Genomic DNA, 6,171 nt, shown 5'->3' with positions numbered 1-6,171 from the left:
CACTTTGAAATAGTTTCTGGAAAAGTCTTTCTTACCTCCTCCAAATTGAACTCTCCCTTGTAAAAAGGGCAAACTATATAAAGACTAATAAGTAAAGAAAAGCAGCTGATGCAGAGAGACCCCTATTTGTCAATGTATGCAACATTCTTCCCTGGTAGTCCCCTTTCTTCTGAGAAGAGAGAAATAGATTTAATTAGTTGTCTTTGAGTACTATTATTAATTTTTAAATTGCTCCGTTTGGTTTCTATTTAGAAAATTTTTGAATTACACAGCTGTAGTTAAGTTTCTTTTAGGACATCCTATTTCAGTCATCATCAGTTCTTATGCATCTTTGAATTTATCTTAACTCATTTTTTTACTTCTTGTTTAATAATATTCCATTAGTTGTATATACCATTTTAAAGCCAATCTCTACTACATAAAGTACTGTTAATATTTTATCATATGTTGTGCCCTTTTTTTCTGTCTTTTACTTTGGGAATATATGCCCAGTGCCAGGAGCAGTGTTTCAAAGGTTGTATAATGCACATTATAACTTTATTGAATTGCTTAACTACTTTTCTTTTAAAATTCCAACCTGCTATACAGAGTGATTTGATTAATCCATAGCTCCAACAATGGTACTCCCATTTTTGTCACTTTTGCCTAAATATGTGGAGAATATGAGGTAAAATCTCAAAGTTGCTTTGATTTATGTATCTCTCAAAGTGATTTGGAAAATATTTTCATATATTTATTTTGAAAGCTGTTCTTATCTTAAATTTTTTTTTTTTCATTTACAAAGCATATGCATGGGTAATTTTTCCACCATTGACCCTTGCAAAACCTTTTGTTCTATATTTTCCTCTCCTTCCCCCCATCCCCTCCCCTAGCTGGCAGGTAGTCCAATACATATTAAATATGTTGAAATACATGTTAAATCCAACATATGGTATACATATTTATACAGTTATCTTGCTGCACAAGAAAAATCAGATCAAGAAGGAAGGAAAAGAAAAACTGAGAAAGAAAACAAAATGTGAGCAAATAACAACAGAGAGAGTGAGAATGCTGTGTTGTGTTCCACACTCTGTTCTCTCTCTGGATGTAGATGGCTCTCTCTTCATCACTGAACAAGTGGAACTTGTTAGAATCCTATCATTACTGAAGAGAGCCACGTGCATCAGAATTGATCATCCTATAGTCTTATTGTAACTGTGCATAATGATCTCCTGGTTCTGCTCATTTCACTTAGTATCAGTTCATGTGGGTCTCTCCAGGCCTCTCTGAAATTATTCTGCTGGTTGTTTTTTACAGAACAATAATATTCCATAGCATACATATGCCATAATTTATTCAGCCATTCTCCAATTGATGAGCATCTATTCACTTTCCAGTTTCCAGTGTAGGGCTGCCACAAACATTTTTGCACAGGTGGGTGGGTCCCTTTGCCTCCTTTAAGATCTCTTTGGGATATAAGCCCAGTAGAAACACTGCTGGATCAAAGGGTATGCACAATTTGATAACTTTTTGAGCATAGTTCCAAACTGCTCTCCAGAATGGTTGGATCTGTTCATAGTTCCACCAACAATGTATCAGTGTCCCAGTTTTCTCACATCCCCTCCAACATTTGTCATTATCTTTTCCTGTCATCTTAGCTAATCTGACAGGTTTATAGTGGTATCTCAGAGTCATCTTAATTTGCATTTCTCTAATCAATAGTGATTTGGAGCACCTTTCCATGTGACTACAAGTAGCTTCAATTTCTTCATCTGAAAATTGTCTGTTCATATCCTTTGACCATTTATCAATTGGAGAATGGCTTGAACTATTATAAATTTGAGTCAATTCTCTATTTTAGAAATGAAGCCTTTATCAGAACCTTTAAATGTAAAAATGTTTTCCCAGTTTATTGCTTCCCTTCTAATCTTGTCTGCATTAGTTTTGTTTGTACAAAACCTTTTTAACTTAATAAAATCAAAATTTTCTATTTTGTGATCAATAATGATCTTTAGTTCTTCTTTGGTCATAAATTTCTTCCTCTCCACAAGTCTGAGAGATAAACTATTCTATGTTCCTCTAATTTATTTATAGTCTCGTTCTTTATGCCTAGGTCATAGACCCATTTTGATCTTATCTTGGTATATGGTGTTAAGTGTGGGTCCATGCCTAATTTCTGCCATACTAATTTCCAATTATCCCAGCAGTTTTTATCAAATAATGAATTCTTTTCCCAGAAGTTAGGGGCTTTGGGTTTGTCAAACACTAGATTGCTATAATTGACTATTCTGTCTTGTGAGCCTAGCCTTTTCCACTGATCCACTAATCTATTTCTTAGCCAATACCAAATGGTTTTGGTGACTGCTGCTTTATAATATAGTTTTAGATCTATTTGCAGTTAGGCCACCTTCATTTGCTTTTCTCTTCATTAATTCCGTTGAAATTCTTGACCTTTTGTTCTTCCAGATGAATTTTGCTGTTATTTTTTTTAGGTCAGTAAAATAGTTTTTTGGGACTTTGATTGGTATAGCACTAAATAAATAGATTAGTTTAGGGACTACTGTCATCTTTGTTATATTCACTCGACCTATCCAAGAGCACTTGATATTTTCCTAATTGCTTAGATCTGACTTTGTGTGGAAAGTGTTTTGTAGTTTTGCTCATATTGTTCCCGACTTTCCTTTGCAGATAGATTCCCAGATATTTTATACTATTGACAGTTATTTTAAATAGAATTTCTCTTTGTATCTCTTGCTGTTGGATTTTGTTAGAGATATATAAAAATGCTGAAGATTTTTGTGGGTTTATTTTGTGTCCAGCTACTTTGCTAAAATTATGAATTATTTCCAATAGCTTTTTGGTAGAATCTCTGGGGTTCTCTAGGTATACCATCATATCATCTGCAAAGAGTGATAGTTTGGTTTCCTCATTGCCTACTCTAATTCCTTTTATATCTTTCTCGACTCTTATTGCCGAGGCTAGTGTTTCTAATACGATATTAAATAATAATGGTGATAGTGGGCAACCTTGCTTCACTCCAGATCTTACTGGGAAAGGTTCCAGTTTTTCCCCATTGCATATGATGCTTACTGATGGTTTTAAATATATGCTCCTGACTATTTTAAGGAAAAGTCCATTTATTCCTATGCTCTCAAGTGTTTTTATTAGGAATGGATGTTGGATTTTATCAAATGCTTTTTCTGCATCTATTGAGATGATCATGTGGTTTTTGTTTGTTTGGTTATTGATATAGTCAATTATGCTAATAGTTTTCCTAATATTGAACCAGCCTTGCATTCCTGGTATAAATCCTACTTGGTCATAGTGTATTATCCTGGTGACAATTTTCTGTAATCTTTTTGCTAATATTTTATTTAAGATTTTAGCATCAATATTCATTAGGGAGATTGGTCTATAATTTTCTTTCTCTGTTTTCAGCCTACCTGGTTTAGGTATCAGTACCATATCTGTGTCATAAAAGGAGTTTGGTAGGACTCCTTCAATCCCTATTTTTTCAAATAGTTTATATAACATTGGAGTTAATTGTTCTTTAAATGTTTGGTAGAATTCACATGTAAATCCATCTGGTCCTGGGGATTTTTTCTTAGGGAGTTGATTGATAGTTTGTTCTATTTCTTTTTCTGAGATGGGACTGTTTAGGATATTTACTTCTTCCTCTGTTAGTTTGGGCAAGCTGTATTTTTGGAGGTATTTTTCTATTTCATTTAAGTTGTCGAATTTATTGGCATAAAGTTGGGCAAAGTAACTCCTAATTATTGCTCTAATTTCCTCTTCGTTAGTGGTGAGTTCTCCCTTTTCATTTTTAAGACTAACAATTTGATTTTCCTCTTTCCTTTTTTTAATCAGATTTACTAAGGGTTTGTCTATTTTGTTGGTTTTTTCATAGAACCAACTCTTAGTTTTATTAATCAATTCAATAGTTTTTTTACTTTCAATTTTATTGATCTCACCTTTTACTTTTAGAATTTCAAGTTTAGTGTTTGACTGGGGGTTTTTAATTTGTTCCTTTTCTAGCATTTTTAATTGCAAACCCAATTCATTGACCTTCTCTTTCTCTATTTTATACAAATAGGCCTCTAGAGATATGAAATTTCCCCTTATTACCGCTTTGGCTGCATCCCATACATTTTGGTATGATGTCTCATTATTATCGTTTTCTTGGGTGAAGTTATTAATTATGTCTATGATTTGCTGTTTTACCCAATCATTCTTTAGTATGAGATTATTTAGTTTCCAATTATTTTTTGGTCTACTTCCCCCTGCTTTTTTGTTGAATGTAATTTTCATTGCATCGTGGTCTGAAAAGGATGCATTTACTATTTCTGCCTTACTACATTTGAGTTTGAGGTTTTTATGTCCTAATATATGGTCAATTTTTGTATAGGTTCCATGAACTGCTGAAAAGAAAGTGTATTCCTTTCTGTCTCCATTACATTTTCTCCAGAGATCTATCATATCTAGCTTTTCTAGTATTCTGTTTACCTCTTTGACTTCTTTCTTATTTATTTTCTGGTTTGATTTATCTAATTCTGAGAGTGCAAGGTTAAGATCTCCCACTATTATAGTTTTACTGTCTATTTCTTCTTGCAGCTCTCTTAGTTTCTCTTTTAAGAATTTAGATGCTACCCCACTTGGTGCATATATGTTTAATATAGATAGTGCTTCATTATCCATGCTACCCTTTAGCAAGATATAGTGTCCTTCCTTATCTCTTTTAATTAGGTCAATTTTTGCTTTAGCTTGATCTGAGATCAGGATGGCTACCCCTGCTTTTTTGACTTCACCTGAAGCATAGTAGATTTTGCTCCAACCTTTTACCTTTAACCTGCATGTATCTCCCCGCTTCAGGTGTGTTTCCTGTAAACAACATATTGTAGGATTCTGGCTTTTAATCCATTCTGCTAACCGCTTCCTCTTTATGGGGGAGTTTACCCCGTTCACGTTTATGGTTAGAATGACCAATTCTGTATTACTTGCCATCTTGTTAACCCCGGTTTATGCTTTCCTCCCTTCTTTCCCCTTTCCCCCCCTTCCAAGTATTAAGCTTGTGAGCACCCCTTGCTTCTCACAGCCCTCCCTTTTTAGTGTCCCTCCCCCCGCCTTAGAGTTCCTCCCCCTATCTTACCCCTTTCCCTCCCAGTTCCCGTATTCCCTTCCGCTTAGCTTATTCCTTCCCTTTCCACTTTTCCCTTCTCACTTTTCAATGAGATGGGAGAAGTTTCACCATAGATTGAATATGTCTTAAGATTTTTCACTTAAAGCCAATTCTGAAGGCAGTAAGATACCCACTATATTCATCCCCCTCCATTCTTTCTCTCAGATATAATAGGTTTCCTATGCCTCTTCATGAGATGTACTACCCCCACTTTACCCTTTTTCTGGTACAATGTCCTTTCCACATCAATTTCTAGAACAAGGTATACATGTATTCTTTATACATCTATATAGTCAAAATATAGTTCCCAAGATTAATCTTTACCTTTTTAGATTTCTCTTGAGTTCTATATTTGTAGATCAAACTTTTTGTTAAGTTCTGGTTTTTTCATCAGAAATAGATGAAATTCGCTTACTTCGTTGAATGTCCATCTTCTTCCCTGGAAAAAGATGCTCATTCTTGCTGGGTAAGTTATTTTTGGTTGCATACCAAGTTCCTTAGCCTTTCGGAATATCATATTCCAGGCCCTTCGATCTTTTAATGTGGATGCTGCCAGATCCTGGGTGATCCTTATTGTGGCTCCTTGATACTTGAATTGGGTTTTTCTAGCCGCTTGCAATATTTTTTCTTTCATCTGAGGGTTCTGGCATTTGGCCACTATATTCCTTGGTGTTTTGATTTTAGGATCCCTTTCAGTGGGTGATCGATGAATCCTTTCAATGTTTATTTTTTCCTCTGTTCCTATGACTTCTGGGCAGTTCTCTTTGATAATTTCCTGGAAGACAGTGTCCAGGCTCTTTTTTTCATCATGTTTTTCTGGGAGTCCAATGATTCTCAGATTGTCTCTCCTGGATCTGTTTTCCAGGTCTGTTGTCTTCCCCAGAAGGTATTTCACATTTTTCTCCATTGTTTGATTTTTTTGGATTTGCTTGACTGATTCTTCTTGTCTCCTCGAGTCATTCAATTCCACTTGTTCAATTCTGATTTTCAGTGAAGTATTCTCTTCACTCACTTTT

This window comes from Antechinus flavipes, chromosome 1 (genome assembly GCF_016432865.1).
Source record: "Antechinus flavipes isolate AdamAnt ecotype Samford, QLD, Australia chromosome 1, AdamAnt_v2, whole genome shotgun sequence".
In the NCBI taxonomy this organism is placed as follows: Eukaryota; Metazoa; Chordata; class Mammalia; order Dasyuromorphia; family Dasyuridae; genus Antechinus; species Antechinus flavipes.
Note: the sequence above shows the minus strand (reverse complement) of the source record.